Here is an 18248-nt window from a genome sequence, read left to right on the forward strand (position 1 = left end):
TTCTCTGCCCAGAGTGTCTTCTGGAAACAAATGCTGAATCCCATTTTTTATTTAAGGACTGGGAACTCTCTTGTCCATGTTGACGGAAGCCTCCCACACCCCAGGTACATCTTGTCCCTGCTGAAGCTGTCCAGCTCCAACATCACGGTGACTCCATGGGACGGTGGGAAGAAGATGCAGAGGACCCGTGCCCACCCCCAGAGCCAGTTTCCTGAGCATCAACCTGTGTAGTCACTCAAGGCCTTGCACTTGGAAAGGCTCCACACTTGGATTAATACTCAGCTGTCACTACCTTAAGATTATTAATATTTTTTAACAAGGAGCCCATATTCTCATCTTGCCCTGGGTCCTGTAAATCAGGTAACCAGTGCTGCTCACATTGTAATCCCTTTGGATAACAAGAATGAGCCTCAGTGTTCCATCAAGGTCAAGTTTTTCAGTGGAGCTAAGCCAATTTGTTTCCTCCTCCTAAAATGCCTATGATTATGTATACCTGGTAAATCGAATTTCAGGGAAGTCCAAGGGCACCGTTACACCGGAAGATTATGGACAGAGGCATAACCACAGCCAGCTGAATACCACTAGACACCGTGCACAGCTACATTCAGGATAATAAAGATAGTCAGAAGTGTCAAGGCTTCCCAAGCTGTGTCCAGCCCCAGGTATAACCTCAGTCAATCTAAGAGAAGTTCCCTAGAGAGTGGTACTTGAATGATTCAGAAAAAAAAAAAAAATCACAGTTCACAGCAATCTGGGTCTGTTTTCAGGAAGTGGAAAGGGAGATGCCTCAGTGATTAGACCTTATTCATTTAAATACAGTTAAACTAAAAACCAGGCGGCCAGGACAATGCTGTTTTCTTCTTTTTACTCTAAGAACACCTGGCTTAAAAAAGCAACCTGAGAAGAAGGCAACTCTCCAACTGTGAAGATTTTTTATACCTAATCTCCTTATTCATTTAGATTTTCTCCAAGGAGGAAAGCTGTTATACTGGATTTCACTTGCAATCATATGATACTCGGTTGCCAAGAAAATCAAAATGCCTAAAATTCTGGCTACAAAAAGAAAGGACATATAGACATATATAATGATATAAAATATATCCTGTAGATAAATATAGTATATGTATTTACATATATATGCACACATGTACACATACATATACACACATTTATACATACATAGTGTTCTTCGACTAGCAATAGAATAATTTTGGAATACTAATTCCTTTTCTTGGTTAAAATATGCTGTTACTTATAGAGGCAGTAGCATACTGGTGCTGCCTCATTGGCTCTCAAGCACCAAATATACAGATCTCTCCCCAGGTTCATATGTGACATCACACTGGTATCTTGAAATTGGCCACAATGGGAACATTTTTATCTTGGGGACATACGCTACACACCAGGGCATTTTCCCCCCAGAGATCCATTTACTGGTACACTGTATAGAGCTTACTTACTGTAAAGGATTCTACACGAATCCTTGGAAGTTGTGAAAACTAAGGCATTGTAGATTCAAATTATTAAAACTAAAACTGATGAAGAATGATTAGCGTGGGAGTTTTAATTCCACATAAAGCAAGAGAGAACTGGGAAAATAACATGTAATGCCATCAGCTCCAACCTGTTGCTGTGGACAGTCATCCAGGGAGAGCATGTGATATCCTAAGACACAGCAGTTCCATCCTTCCCTTGATGCTGAGCAATATTACACTTGAAAAAAACACAATTAGTGGGTCTGTGGGAGTTAAGGCTACCTAATGTCATGAGTACAAATCATAAAAATACGTAACTACATAAATACATGCCTTCATTTTCTCATACTCAATACTATTAAAAGAAAGCACAATTTTAAAAAGACAGGGAAAATTAAACCCATTAGAACTCTAGTTAATTATCCTATTATGCTTAAGTGAATAAAAATAACCTAAGCATTATATATAACAGAGAAAAACGAAACTGATTAAAACTGAATAGGAGCACTGTCATTTTCTTTCACATCAAGTATAATCATGTGAGAGAACCCCCCTTCCTATCAGAGGACTATGAGAAATTAAGCAAAGAGTTTATTTCTCAGCTGTCTGTGGCTGTGGATATTTATGGCCAAAGAGGAAATTGCACCAAATGTGTCCTATAGAGGGAAATGGGTACACTGCATTTCATTAGTGCTGGTAAAGATCTTACGGGAATAATCTGGCCAATTTCATTCCATCATTTCAGCATTTAGATATATCACTAGCCACCCTTCACAACACACCAAATACCTACCCAATACTTATTCTCTATCGACTTACTTTTTCTGCAATTCTTAATGGAGGAGAGCTGGAGAGAGGGGTAGGGATGGTATATAGGAATCTTAAGGCCAGCTGTATATTAGAGTATTTCAGGTACTCCTGTTGCATAATACCAATGAAAGTAAATCTGAACAAAATCACCTAGACTACTGAGAATCTAGAAAAGGTGCAGTTTAATGGGTTTTAGACATGTTTTACAGTGCTATTAATACTCTAGGGTAACTATTAATACTCTAGGACTTATGCCCACCACTGTTCTGAATGCTTTACTTATATTAGCCCATTTAATATTCACAAAAACCCTTATGATTACTTTTTGTAGATCCCAATTTACCAGAGAGGCCAAGTTACTTGCCCATGGTAATATGGACAGTAAGTGACTAAGCCTAAATTATAAAACCAGTAAGTCTGGTTCTAGACAAGACTCTATGTATCTGTGCTCCTAAATTCTACATCCTGATGCCTAGAGAATAAAGGTACCCAACTTGAGAAAGACAAAGAGATGAAAATATACAACTTCCAAACAAATCATCTGGGGTAAGATTTTATTTTTGTTTTACAGAAATTAGTTATAAAGTAACAAATATGTATGGCACATTTGTCTTTTTCCCTTTGAGAAATTTTTCTACCTTCCCAGACTTAACTCTCCTTTATTTCCTTGAAAGACTCTTCTTCCCCATCTTCTGATATAGCCAGCATCCAGAATATAAATCCAGAAATAGCATTTCTCCAGAGAAGAACCCACTTCAAGTGCATAAAGTGTTACTTATGAGATACATTTTCAATGAGTGGATCAATCGACCAATTAGTCAGCCAATCATTGAGTGACATAGTACCTACAGAGTTAATTTTGCCTGGAGTTGAATAGTGCTTGATGTGGTTTATTATTTTAACTATCCAAGATGTTCTCAGAGTGTCAGGACAAGCTTTGACTAGCACTGTGAAGCCCTAGTATGAATAAAATGGAGATATGACATTGGGAAAGATAAAGGGATTAGTCCTTAATGATGTGCCCACAGTGTACCAGGTACAAGACTATTTGTATCATTTAACTCATTATTTAATTCTCACAACATCCAATTTGGTAGATGAGAAAATGGAGGATCAAGAAATAAAGCAATTGGTCAGAAATCCACAACAGCTAGTAGCAGAAAATTGGGGATATGAGCCAAATCTTTCTAACTCCAAAACTCTTTATCACTACATCCAATATTTCAGATAAGTGAAGGAGCAGAGTCAGGGAGGGGGAGGAGGAGCTCGAAAGAGAATGAAGTGAGAATAAGACGAGATTTAGCCAAGAGATCAGCTTTATCCGGGAACACAATGCTTCTCTAGTTTGCCCTAATATCCAGGCAATTATTTTAATCTCACGATTTCCTTAGCTGAGATTAAAATAAGAATGACCCAGTTATCATGGTGCTCCTGACAGCAAAGTCAGGGCTAACATCCAATTAATTCGGGCTTCACTGTGTGTTAGCAGTCCCTCCCCCTCAGAGAGAAAGCATCAACAGAAGTTCTTTTTCACCTTCTGAGTTGGAGGTAGTTGCCCCTGCACAGGAAATTCTAAACCTTGGTGCCCACAGGCAGCAATCTGACCATTCACTTGCAGAGTCTGGGCACTAACCTGAGAGTAGCAGATGCCCCCTCAGCATTACAGCTGTCTGGTGGGACACCTGTTCTCCATAATTGAAGGTGATGGGCAAAGGGCTGGTAGGGGAATATTGACTGCAGCTCCTCTAATGCCTTGTGAATGGCTACAAACACACAAGGAGCTGTAATGTAAAGGAAACTGCCCACAGTAGCATTTCTCCAGAGAAGAAACAACTTCAAGTGCATAGAGTAAGTTCAAGATACTTACTGCTGATGAGCAGTAGAGAAACACCTTTAGGAAAGAATTCCTAAGCAGGAACTCTGAAGAAAGGAATGGAGCAATACCCTCTCCTCTTCACTGATAGTGTACATTTAAAAATCTGCAGCATTCACATCATCTTTCTCTGACCACCACCCCCACTCTTTAGTAATTGGTTAATGGATGCTAAAAGCATGATGAAGAACGTAGCATACCCAATTTATTAATACAGTTCATTTCATAGACAGAAAGCCCACACCCTGCATGGACTGCTATGAATATACAGGTTACATTTAGAGATCGATATCACTTGGCTGCAATTTGATAAGTGCTTCTAATTTAATTTCCAGCTATGGCATTTACTTAATCAAAAGTTTGGCAATGAAAGTCAATTCAGATTTGGAAAAGAGTGAGGAGAAATCAGACAGTAAAGAATCAGAACATTTAAATGCATGATTTCAGTTCTGTAAAACTTTGCTAAAAACTGTATAGTCTTTCAACAAACATTCACAAACATTAACATCCCCAGCACCAGCGGAAAACATGATGACAAGAAATTGTAGATGAAGGGATTCTGGGTAGAAGATATGATCAAATCTGAAATGGCACCATTCGTGTATGGAAGCAAGTAATAAGGTCTAATGGGAAATGCAATATTAACTAAATCATATATAAATGATCTTGATATTGCATTATGAGCTGATATTTTTAATCACTTCATATATATATATTAAGGTGTGATTTTTTAAAACTTTTTTTATTGAAGTATCATTGATATTCAATCTTACGAAGGTTTCACATGAACAACATTGTGATTTCAACATTCACCCATATTATCAAGTCCTCACCAGCGCCACCCCCCCCACCATTGCAGTCACTATCAGCATAGTAAGATGCTATAGAGTCATTACTTGTTTTCTCCATGCTGTACTACTTTCCCCATGACCTACCTATATTGTGATTGCAAATTATAATGCCCCTTAATCCCTTTCTCCCTCCCTCTCCACCCACCCTCCCCTTTGGTAACCATGAGTCCCTTCTCAGAGTCTGTGAGTCTGCTGCTATTTTGTTCCTTCAGTTTTGTTTTGTTTCTATACTCAACAAATGAGTGAAGTCATTTGGTACTTGTCTTTCTCTACTGGCTTATTTCACTGAACATATTACCCTCTAGTTCTATCCATGTTGTTGGAAGTGGCAGGATTTCTTTTATTTTTATGGCAGAATAATATTCCATTGTGAATATGTACCACATCTTCTTTATCCATTCATCTACTGATGGCTGCTTCCATATCTTGGCTATTGTAAATAGTGCTGCGATAAACATAGGGGTACATAAGTCTGTTTGATAGGGTCTGATCTTTTACATTATACTAAATCCTACTCAGAGCATTTTAAAGACAACATGGATGCTGTTCTTAATGTATCTAAAAGTTACTATATTTAGTTGTCTACTCTAATTCATTCAAGCCCTCAAGTAGAACTGTTTCATTATAAATGATCAAAACTTATTTCTGTCCCATTGGAGCTCCTGAATACATCATGATTTTACTCATTTTATATTTTAGGGACATTGTACCCTCATAGTAAGTTACATAACCACACACAAAATCACTTATATCAGCCCTTTTGCTTGAAACTTTGAGCCTTTAAGAGAATATGGTTAAAGTAAGAAGAAAGAAAACAACTTCCAAGTCAATGATGAAAGATGAAAGACCAACACACAGTTTACCAAATTTCAACTTACATCTTTAAATACAACAGCCAAAGAAATGTCCCCTTCACCTGAAAGACAGAAAAAAAGCTAGTTTTGCCATGCAGAGTAGAGGAGATTCAGATTGCTTAGTTGATGCTCCTTCTCCTGCATCAGCCCTTGGCTTCCTGCCCTTAATCCAACATCCCAGAGTTGGGGCAATTTTCAGAAGAGAAGTTACTGAGATAGTGGATTACATTTCAGTAGTAGGTGGACAGTTTGGGCACCTCTGTGGATTCCTCTTGGATTCAGGAAGAGGATACCTGCACACCCCCTCATACACACCCAAGGGTAGGTGAGGACAAGCTTCTCTGTGAACACAGCACTCTCCAAGAGCCACCTCCCCTTCTCCTCCACACTTCTCCTTATGTCCACTTGGGAGAAGCAAACCCTGCAGAGAAGGAGGTAGAACCTGCAGCTGAGGATTCTGCACATAGAATGAGGTGGACTCAGTGCCTTTACTCCTCAGCTTTAGGCCTTTGCTGAGTTCTGCACTTCTGGGCCAACTGGAAATAACCGATGCAGCTCCTAACCCCAAGCTGTCACGTCAGTACTGGAAACAGCCCAAATGCCTATCTACTGCGGAGGGACATGGAAAAATAACACTAACATGTTCCAATTACATAACATTGTGCTAAGAGGAATTAATTAGATCTATGTATAGCAACATGGAAAGATCTCAGAAACATAATGATGAACCTGAAGTAAAGCAGAATGAGAGTACAGTATCCTCTGACCTCAGTTTCTTCATCAGTAAAATGGATTCATTCATTTAAGAAATATTGATTTAGTGCCTGGTTTTAGGCAATAGGGATATAGCAATGGAAAATGAAAGGAAAAGAAAACTCTTCTTTCATGGAGTTTCTGTCTAGTGGTGCAAAACAAGATGGACAATAACAAATAACAAAGCCAAATTGACAGCATGGCAGGTGATTTTTTTTTTAAGCTAGGGAGAAAAACAAAACAGAGAAGAAAAAGAAACTGTACCATCAGAGGAAGAGGACTAGGAGATTTTGAATATTAGATCTCAAGGGAAAGGAAATATTCCAGAAAACACCTGAAGGAGGAGAGCAGTGAGGAATAACTGTCGTGACAGACATGTGGAGCTTGAGAGAAGCTTTCTCAAGCCTATTCCCGTCCTATTTTTCCAAGGAGGATATAAATGTCCTCTATTTTTATGTATTTTCAGGCACTTTAATGGGAATCTATTTGCTGGGGCATTAAATACTAGCATTTGAGCCACTTTTTAATGTAGAACTAATTTTATTTTAAATCTATATATACTCTTTAAAGGACTAAACAGAAAAAAACTTTGATTGTTATTGAGTTATTCAGAAATAATTATGCCTAGTATGGCTGGCGCTTTAGCAAGAGAGTCAATACTCAAAACTCTGATGTTGAGAAAGTTCAGTAGACTGAATGAAAGGATTTGGCTTATTTCCTGAAAAACAATCCAATATAAGTCAAAATCTCACAAGCTTGCCTTTGAAATTTATTGTTTAACTTAATGTGAGCTACAAAGCTAACCATAGAATTAATGGCAGAAGAAATTCTGGGACAAACGGTGGGTTATCAAAGTTAATGTCTAGAAAGAACTGGGTATGAAACTCTGCTTCTTAACTTAATGGACCTGAGATATTAAGCAAGATAGCTCATATCTCTGAGCCTCAGTTTCCACATTGGTAAATGGAAATACATTTGTTTCTCAGGAATTGAGGAAAAGAAAATATAAATGTTTGCTCTACACCTTTCCCTCTGCTAGCTTCTAAGCTCCACAGCTGGGGAAGGAAAGGAGAATGCCTGCCATGTGAATCCCAGCATCCCAGAACCTCTCACAGGCTCCTGGCACATTAAGTGCTCGTCTCATTTTTATGAACTGAATTAAGGAATACATGACAATGCATGGCACAGAAGAGATCCTCACACAAAATATTAGTTTCATCCTTTTCTTTCCTCCAGCATTCTAGGGACCTTTCTCTGCCTAAACAGTTTTTCCTGGTACTATTTAATAGTTATGATTCCCAAGAGATTCTTCCTGTCTGGGAAATGACTAGTCAGAAGTATAATAGAAATCTTCAAGCCACGAACATGACCCATGCACCGAAAATAGACTCTTTTCACCAGAGGGTTATCCCTGGGGGGACACTGGGTTCTCTCAGCCAGCTCTGGCATCCTAAAGTACAGGTTGTACCTCTTTAGAAGCTTTTTGATGATGTGGAAAAAAATGCATTAATCTGCTTCCCACAGTGAGGGCCTCAATTCACACATTCTACTTCCATCCTACTTCTAGCAAGAGATTTATACTCTCTGCTCAAATCAGGCATTTTCACAACAAGTGTTCAGAGTACAGGAAGGGTCAGCAGCTGGCAATCACAGCCTCCTGTCCAGGAGTCAAGATGAAGTGGCTAGGGACACAAACTGGGGCCACCTGCTCCCTCTCTGTGGCTTACATGGCATCTCAGAGCACAATGAGGGTAGTTACAAAGAGTTCTAGAGGTCTAAGCTTTTCCTAAAAGGAAAGAGATGCAACTGCAGGTGTAAATGGTGTGAAGAGAAGCTGCACTAAACATTAGACTATATAATGTTTAATATATTCTGAAGAGACCTTTGATTCAAATTCTGATGTCACTAACTGGTTAGAGAAACTTGACAACTGCCTAACCTGTCTGTACCTCAGTGTTTATGATCTTAACAGCCAATACTTACTGAGAATGCCTTATGGGTTAGGCACTGTTAATATGTGCCTGCATTAAATCTTTGCAATGACTCAATAAGGTAGTTACTAGTAGTATCTCATTTTACAGATGAAGAAACAAACACATGGAGAAGTTACACTACCTGCCCAAATTCAGTACCCAATACAGCCAGCCAACACTCTTGTTCACTATACCATTGTGAGGACTGAATTACAAGGCATGTGAAGAAGTGCTTAATATAGTATCTGGAATATCATCACGCTTTGGGAGACCCATGAAAAGAACTGCTCATCCAGAAATGAGGGATCATGAAGTTCCATAGGCAGTGGGGTTGGTTAATTAAAATTAGAGAGTTTTGGATCTCCTACTACAAGCTATGAGAAGCAACGAAGGTTGGATCGGATGAGAGGATGTGAATTTAGAGACCATGTCAGTGACATATGTGTGAACAGAAAATGGCCGGAAAGGGCATGATGGCTTGAAGAAGGAAAAAATCACATGAGAAAAGTAGCTGCTATTGAGAAGGGCAACTCTTGGGAAAAGTGATCTCACAGATTAGAACTTCAAGGTGGCTGACTGCAGTGGGTGAGGAAAAGGCCAGTCCTTTAAAAACAGGTGGGGCCAAGAAGGAATGTGGGCTTTCAGAGAAGGTATGCATTCCATTTCAGTCCTGTTAAATTTACAAAGAAAGCAGGACATAGCTGCTCGACAGAAGAGGAGAAAAGACTTCTGGTGAATCCATCAGGAGACATGAAAAACAGTGCTATTAAGAAGGAAGCTCTAAAATAGAACAGTCTAAAGTAAATCTCTGCTTTTATATTTTTCTCCTAACAACCACAATTCATTGGGCCCCAATTCCTTATTATTACATTTTAATACTTCCTTTTTGTAGAAGAGCTCTGCGAAAGATTAAGAAATTTTCACATACACTTCTTTTCTAAATAAATTGTTATGTGAAATAATTCATTCTTGGGGCTTGAGTCTTTATCATGAAAATAGAAAAGAAAGGTCTTTCTCTCAAAGTGGATTCTCAACAGTAATAAATAAAAGAGACAACAAGAGGGAAAAAAGCTTTCACAACCTTTTATCTGAACATTCTGTTGAACTGTTGAAATCATAAGAAATTGTGTCTGAGTTCTCAAATTTGAAAAGTGCACAAAATAAACTTTTTGCTCTCCTCAGAAATGATGTGATATTATCTCTGCAGGAGAAGAGATTGGGAAAGTTTGGAACATTCTTAGCCTTTTCAGTTGATGTCCAATCAAGTGGGAAGTCTTCATATGCCAGGAGGCACATTTGCTGCACTCTAGGCCTGCCAAAGTCAAATATGCTGAAATTCTCAGTTGTTCATCTCCATGGGATTCTTTATGCCACCAGACATTAACTGTTGAACTGCCAATCTCAGCTACCACTGTTGACTTTGCATGGTCTTAGCCAGCCAGAAGAGCAATGTGAGAAATGGTTTTCTTTTCAGGAAGTGGTCTTGGGCCTGACATAGTCAAATTCATAGTGAGTATGTCAACAAAAATGGAAACAGATGGAGGCAGAGGTGAGAAAACATCTCAAGTGCAAAATTCTTCCTCCTGGAGAGTTCTCCCCACACCACATCTGAAAAGGGTGATGACAGCAGATATACAAACAGCAACCTCTATTGTTCAGTTCTTCCCGCATTGTGTAGCACTGGATAAGTTACCGAAAACCTCATGCATCCTCAGTTTCCTTGTATGTAAAACGAAGACATAGTGCCTATTCTACAACACTGTTATTGAAAAAGCTACAATAATGCACCCAAAAAATGTTACTTCTTATTGCCCTCCTGATTCCAAGTCATGAGCTCATTCTCCTGCCCCAACACCTCCCACGACCCACTTCTCTGAGTGCCCGTACCCCTCTGGAGGGCATAGGATCATATTAAAATTATAATTGATCAACACTATTTGTCTGGGAAAGTCCTAAGAGGTCTTTTTGACACCAGCTGGACCTTACACTAGGGGAGTTGAACTGGATCTTAAAAATAATGGAGAGTGGAGGACATTCCAAGCAGAATATGCCTAAAACATGGAAGTGTGGGAAAGTGTGGTGAACTGAGGAATGATCATGTTTTAATCTGGGTCCCCTAGAAAACAGAACCTGAATTAAGAAGTAAGGAGCTAACACTTCATTTGGGAGGTACAAGCCCCGAGCCAAAAAGTGACAAGAGAAGGGAAGCAAAGGAAACTGACAGGCGATGCTATGCATCATGACAGCGACAGCTTCAAGAGCAAGGACACAGAGCATGTCACTCAGCAGGCATGTTCACCCAGTACCTCTCCAGATGGGCCACACCTGGGAGCAGTCCACAAGCAAAAGACATGAAAATAATTTATATCTGTTTTCCCATCAGTCAAGGTGCTTCCCAGGGTGGGTCAGATGGCCCCATGACAGCTAATCAAGAATCAGATCATACACAGGGGTGTAATGTTCATCCAAGTTTGAAAGTAAAGGGATGACCTGATGCAGGTGATGCGACAACCAAGAGAAGAAAGAGGTGGTTATAGACTAAGAAATCACTGTGCCTAGAAAGTAGAAAGCATGGAGAGAGGAAGAGGAGGAAATAGCAGAGATTAATTTGTGAAGGCCTTTACGTACACCTTTAAAGAATTTAGACTTTATTCTGTGAGTCAATAACTTTTCAGGAAGGCAAACGTCAGCCAGATACGATACCTGGTTAATTGAGTACCTAGGTAAAAGTGGATCTGTGTTTTCTACTGAGCATTTCATATTTGGCCAAGGTAAACGAAATACATTTCAGGTTATTCCAAGCTGACATGTGGAGACATTCAACTGAGATGCTATAATTACACAGGGAACAGACAAATTGTCAGTGAGTAAGCAATAGTAGATGCTTTTGTCTATTTTGTTTAACTGCAAATAAGATACAAATTATGATTTATTCAAACAGCAGGTGGATACCAGGTCCACATGGTATCTTGAGTTGGTCTAGAATTAGATGAGTTGGCTGGTGTGACTGTGGAAATTCTCAGGTGAAGTGCCTCCTTTTCACACCTGGTTTACAAAGCAATCACCCTGAGGATGCAACCACCATTAATGCTCTTTGAATCACAACCAAGAACAACATCTGGCATTTTTTGGAAGAATGATTTTTTCAGCATACAGTAACAGTTGTTATCTAACAACAGCCAACATTTCTAGACAGCTTTTCATAATCCATAATCTCATTTAATCAGCATAGCAAATTTGAGAGAAGTACTATCCCCTTGTATGGATGTTAAAATTCAAACAGACTCAGAAATATTCATGTGCCCGATGTCTACAGATAATTAATGTGTTGATGAAATTTGACCCTCCGTCTCCAAGGCACACACTTTCTCAGGCCTAGTTTATTGCCTTACAGAGTTATTTTGAGAAAAGATAAAGCTTCCTATTTTATTTTTTTCCCAAGAACACAAAGACTTAGAAGTTGAAAATTTATCCAAAATCCATCATTTTCTTATGGCAAATTTCTGGCAAAAAAAAAGAAGAAGAAATTCTGAAAATCTTGAACAGATTGATCTTCCAAGATAGACACCAAATCCTGATGAAATGAGTTCCATGTCTGTGATAGGAAGTTGTTCTTCCCATTATGGGATTTTGTTGACATGCTTAAAGCCTACTGAGTTCCCATGATTTTAACATTCCAGAACTTATCCCAATGATTTCAAAGATTTAATTCATAGACAGTCCTTCATGGTCAATAGTCCTGTATTTAAATCTGGGCTCCTTCATTTTATGTGTAAACTTCAAAAACGATATAACTTCCCTGAATCTCCTTTTCCTTGGGTGTAAAGTGAGGTTCATAGCAGAGCTCTTATTGAGTTTCTAGTTTATGAGATGAGACATTCATACAAAAGGAAAAATAGGCAACAGTGTTGCCTGAAAGCTACAAGAGCGTCAAGCACCAGTGATCCCTGCTGTGCGCACTCCTCCACCTGATCCTCACTCGGAGTTTGACCCTTCTACACCCATTCCCCCCTATTTTCTTGGACCTCAGCAAAACAAAACTTGGCCTTCAGAAATAAAGACATTATAGAGATGATGAGTGAGTGGTTAAAGTATTTGCACTTTAATCTGTACAGAAAAAGAGGAGAATGACAGTTTGTCTCTTGTTATCCTAGGATAGGATAAAAGAAAAGATGTAAGATTTCTCAGCCTCCCATATCTGTCCAGGACTGCTTCTCAGGCTGTCTGTTCCAACCTATGGACCTCACCACTGTGTCCATTCTTCATACCCGCTTCCGATTCTGCTGTTCTCACATATGCCACCCTGACCACCCACCACCACCACCACCTAAACTCCTAGCTCCTAGCTTTCATATGGCAACTGGATTCTGAGCTCATTCTCAACTCATTCATTCAAAAACGGTCATAGAAGATTTCTGGATAAGATGGTGCTAGGATAATACATGTCTTAACTCTTTTCCTTGACTTCCACTGAAACTAAACATTAAACTGCAGAAATATTTTTAATATTTGAACTTGTAGGTATGTAACAATATCTGTAGATATTCCCATTAAACTAATGTACTCCCATTAAATTAATGTACTTTTACATGGAAAAAAAGCTGAAATAAAATATAAAGTAATAAGTAAGATAAAATAACAAAATATTATTGTTCATCATCACTGTATCATGAGATAATAGAGATTTTTATTTAGTTTGTTTTGCTCTTATTTGCTATCAAAATGTTAAACAATTAGTCTGCAACACTTCTGCAAACAAAAACAAGATAAATGTTTCTTCTAAAAGAAAATGAAGATATAGAAATAGAAAATATAACATTATCTAAATTTTACAAGTAAAAGAGACTGTAGTTCATTTTTACTTTGTCTACTTTGGATCATAAATAGCAATACTAAGTACTTTGAAACATGGCCCAAAGCTAATAAGTAGGAAGTGGTATATAATTCCCACAGGAGAAGGACAATGTACATTTTAATGGTCCTGTGGTTATGGCAAATGTTGACATTTGAAACATAGTATAAATTCAGTACTAAAATTTGAAATATGCTGTTAAGATGCCACAAAATACTTGATCAGCATGACTATTAAGCTGGTTTTAATTTTCCATTTAATCATAAAGAATATACTGATTAAATTCAGATTTCTTTTTAGCATTTTTATACAGTGATATCTCTTTACAGGATTATAAGCTGGTTTAAATTTTCCATTTAATCATAAAAATATACAGATTAAACTCAGATTTCTTTTTAGCATTTTTATACAGTGATATCTCTTTCCGGAATTACTACTATATTCCCTGGAGCATTCTTCATCAGCACTCTGGCAAAAAGAATTTAACATCTCTGTTTACTTTGCCAACTTTCCATTTTCCAAGGAACATTGTGATACAATAGTCTGTGTTGTAAGAAATTAACCCAATTGTGGTGTTGCAATTTTAAGACATGATATAAGAGTTGCTTAGGTTAACAGCAAACATGGAAGGGTAAAGGAAGGAGAAGAAACATGCAGAAAATTAGAAAATTTTATTAGACAGCTTAGGAAATTATTATGGTATTAATGTTGAATCTTTAAAAACTCCTCCAGTACAGTCTATGACAGCTACACCATGATTTATGAATTTACATTGTCTGAGATCTCAGTATTCACATCTGCCTTCTATTCTATCTAAATTTTTGAAACAGACACATTTTTGGAGACTATTTTCAGTCACACTTTCAAAGTAGGCTCAGAAACTCTTACCTAGCTCTCTCCAAATTTCTTCTCCTTTTTTGTCTTCCTACAAACTGAGTGCCTGCTCTGTTCTCAGACACTGCAAGAAGCCAGATGTGCAAATAAAATAAGATGTAGACCTTTCCCTCAAAGAGCTCATGTCTAAAATAGAGGTGAACTTGAATAAGTTCTATAGCAATAGTTTTTACAATGTCCCTAGTGGCACAGAGAAAGAAGAAATTTTGGTTCAAGAGATGACAGGAAAGAACCTGATGAAGGGAGGTTAGTTAAGAGGTTCTTGCAATTTTCCTCCAAAGAGAATATGAGGTCTTTGTCCAACAGATAAGGTCAAGAAGACATAAGTCTGATGGAATAGAAAGCTGGAGGCAGGAACTGCTAGGATCAGGCTGCTCCCACGGAGGATACAATGGACAAAGAAAAAGACAAAAACCTTTCAGAACCACAGCAGTGTGATAAAGATTACAACTTAGTTACTTTTTCATTTAAAAAACCCAGAGGGAAGAACTAATTTGCCTATTGATAGTGACTAATATTTACTGTGGCAGGTTTTAGGCTTAGCTCTTTACCTGCATTATCCAAGCTAATGTTCACAACAACGATAAAAATTAAATGTGATTATTTTCTTATTTTTACAGATGAGAAAACTGACAGTCGAGAAGGTAAGCAACAAAGTAACACAGTGGTAAGATCAAAATTCACCCACAGTCTGATAGAGCATCAGGGTTCTTAGTCACACTACCTGGGGATCTACTTGACTGTGTATCAAATTCATCTGGGGACCTTTAAAACAATATTGATGCCCAGGCTGTACTCCAGACAAGCTAAATCAGAATCTCTGGGTATGGGGGCCCAGAAACTGGTATTTCTTTCTTTTTTTTTTTTTTAAGTTACCTAGGTGATTCCATGTATAACCAAGTTTGAGAACCACACCATTTTTCTGATCCTGAAGAAGAGTAAAGATGATGTTGAATGTACAGTTGAGGGGTTAATATACGTTTACCATATGAGGAAGCAGAGTGATAATTCAGGCAGAAGAAGGAGCGGGAGCAAAAGTGTGGGATGTTAATACAAAGGACGTGCAGTGTCTAGACCAAAAGCTAGATTCTGAAGGGCCTTCAGTTCCCTAAGAAGAATGTCTTATTTTACTCATCATGCAATAGAGAACTTTTTAGTCTTTAAAGTATGGGAGTGAACAAGAATATGATTTATTTTAGAATCATGGTTCTGTGGGGGAATGGAAGAACAAAAATAAGTAAATGGTTAGGATTAATTAAAATAATCTGAAGAATTCACATTGGCCAGGGGTTTGTTCTGTAGCATCCTACTAGAAAGTAGATCATACTATTAGGTATTTATAATTTAATTCAGAGTTAATTCTCCATGGTATTTTTATACTACAGCTGTTATTCCAAAGTACATGAACTTGAGAGATTTAAAATAAACTTAACAACCATTTAGATATTAATAGAACTGAAGTGATCCACTAGCCCTTTTTGGTATCAAGAGGATTTCACCCTACACACAGTGAAGACAGGACAAGGTGACAGTAAGAGTGAAAATGCACCTTTTTAAATTAGACTCAATTCTTTTTCATCAATCAAGAAAACTCTCCTTGAGCCATGGAAACAAATGACATTTCTAAAACTATAGCTTATTGAGAAAATCATTTCCTTTTTACTGAACTGTTGTTTATGTTCAGTCACCCTACCAGTCAGAGGTGGGATATGGGAGGTGGCAATGGGGTACCACAATGAACTACAGTGAAAGGCTTCTCTTCTCTTCTCTTCCCTTTTCTTGCAATCCCTCTCAAAAGCCAGGCTTCTTGTTTCCTTTGGAACTGGAGTCAGTTGAAGGATCCCCTAATAAACGGCATGTGGAAGAAAAGTGTTTAACAGCCCATCTATGTGAGGGTTCAAGAGAAAATTAAGCCAAAATGCCAGCCTAAGCTACATTGTATATAATGAAATAACTAATTTCTATGCAACCAGACTGGTATTGTTTACCGTCTTTGGGAAAAATGAGAAAATAGCTATTAAAATTTCTATAAGGCTTAATTCTCTGGTAGAACCCAAGTGTTAGGTGAGAGGTCTGGAAGAATCATGCATTGTTCAAAGAAGAAGGAGAAAGACTATCAAATCTCATTTTACCTTAAGGATAAACCATTCAGATTCATATAAACAATAAGATTGGAATTTAGGGACATGCACACATTAAGACTATTTTCATTCTTTTATTATCCTATCTTACAACAACACCCTAGATGATAAAAGCCTGGAATATGCTAATTAGCCATATAATCAGTAACTAAAAATCAGCCTATGGGGAAAGATGTTCTAAAAACAGGAAATTTAGGAATCAGGCTAAAATATATCATCTGGTCTTAAATAAAACTTTAAGCAGCCATTTTTGTAACTCTGTGATTCTTTGAGAAGAAGCCTTTAGTTTCTGAAGTTAAACAATACCACCTGAAAACACAAATCCCTTCTCATTTCTGAGACCTCACTAACAGTAAAAAAATTTTAAAAGGGAAATTCTATCCATTGCTACAAGTCATCCTAGATACCCTATATGGCCCTCTTAATTAAATACTGATACAATATTTTTTTAAATAATACATTTGTAGAGCAGGTACAAAGTGAGGAATCCACAGAAGTCAAATGAAGAAATAAAAGGAAAACAAACAAAAAAGCTGGCTTCTCCTTAAGTTTCTGTAGATATGTTAATCTTCTCTTTTCATGTCTACCCAGGCTTGGAGGAAATAGAAAAAGTCACAGACCTGCTTAAAAGAGGCAAATTTCCTCCTCATTCCACCTCAAATAAAGCTGGGACCTCTAAGAACTTTATCATAGGCATAATGGTAAATGACAATAAATTCTCCTTCCAAAATGGTGTGATGTAGGTATCAAACTGTCTTGCCTTAGTGCTAGGTAAAGGAAAAAAAGATACTCTCCCTAAGAGTTCATAACTATAAACTACTACTCATGCTACCAGTGTGGTTTGAAAAACCTCAAGCAAATAATTTAAATAAAATGGTTAGCTGTGCTCCATACAGATGTAAATACAAATCCTCTCTAAAGGAACTCAACTTCAGTCCAGGCTTCAAAGAATTCCCACAAATAAAGTTTGAAAGAACATGAGCTCACAGTCAAAAATCCCAAAACACACAAGTACACAAAAGCAATCACTGAGAGATATCAAAAACAATAAACAGCAGAATCACATCTGCAAAGACTCTAGGTTATGGTATTACTAGACACAGAATATAAAGTAACTATGTCTGATATGTTTAAATGAATTTTTTTAAAAGCTTTAAAATGTGAATAGGAAACCAAGAGATTTAGAAATAACCAAAAAGATCAAGGAAAGAACCAAATAACTCTTTCAGATACTAAAAATATGGTCTACCTAGGATGTGGAAAGTAAGCAGAAAGTAGCTCCTTCTCTAACAATGAGAACAATCCAGATAACCTATAAAAGTCATCATGCTTAAGCCCCTCAGACAGCCGAGGTCACATGGTAACCTAATGAACTAAAATCCAAAAAGATGGCAATGCCTTCCAAGGAGAACGGAGCCCCTGACTGTTTTCTCTTTGGCAGAGTAGTAGAAATAGGAGGCAGCCACTACAGAAGTGTGCAAGAAGAAATCATGTGTGATGTTCATAAACTGTTAAAGGACAAAACCGGGCTGGTGAAAACGCCTGGGAGCCTAGACGCCCAGGGAGTTTGCGCCCATCCACGAACTCTTTTCCACCGATCTCCCCTGGACATTCATGAAAAGGATGGGGGGCAGGAGAGGACAGCGGAAAGATTGCCTCCAGGGCAAAGACCTACAAGAGCTGCCAAAGAGTGAGGGTCAAGAGAAGAATGAGAGCAAACCTCCCTTGCTCTACTCTCCACCTGAGTAAGTGACATGTGCCGGGTGAGGGAA

At 38.1% G+C, this 18248-nt stretch overlaps 1 long non-coding RNA gene across 1 annotated transcript in view; it reads right to left on the minus strand.

The window, feature by feature from the left end:
• Positions 1–18248, minus strand: part of LOC108386046 (uncharacterized) — a 214212-nt gene that overhangs the window by 17031 nt on the left and 178933 nt on the right. The window lies entirely within an intron of this gene.

This window comes from Manis javanica, chromosome 2, assembly GCF_040802235.1.
Source record: "Manis javanica isolate MJ-LG chromosome 2, MJ_LKY, whole genome shotgun sequence".
Lineage (NCBI taxonomy): Eukaryota > Metazoa > Chordata > Mammalia > Pholidota > Manidae > Manis > Manis javanica.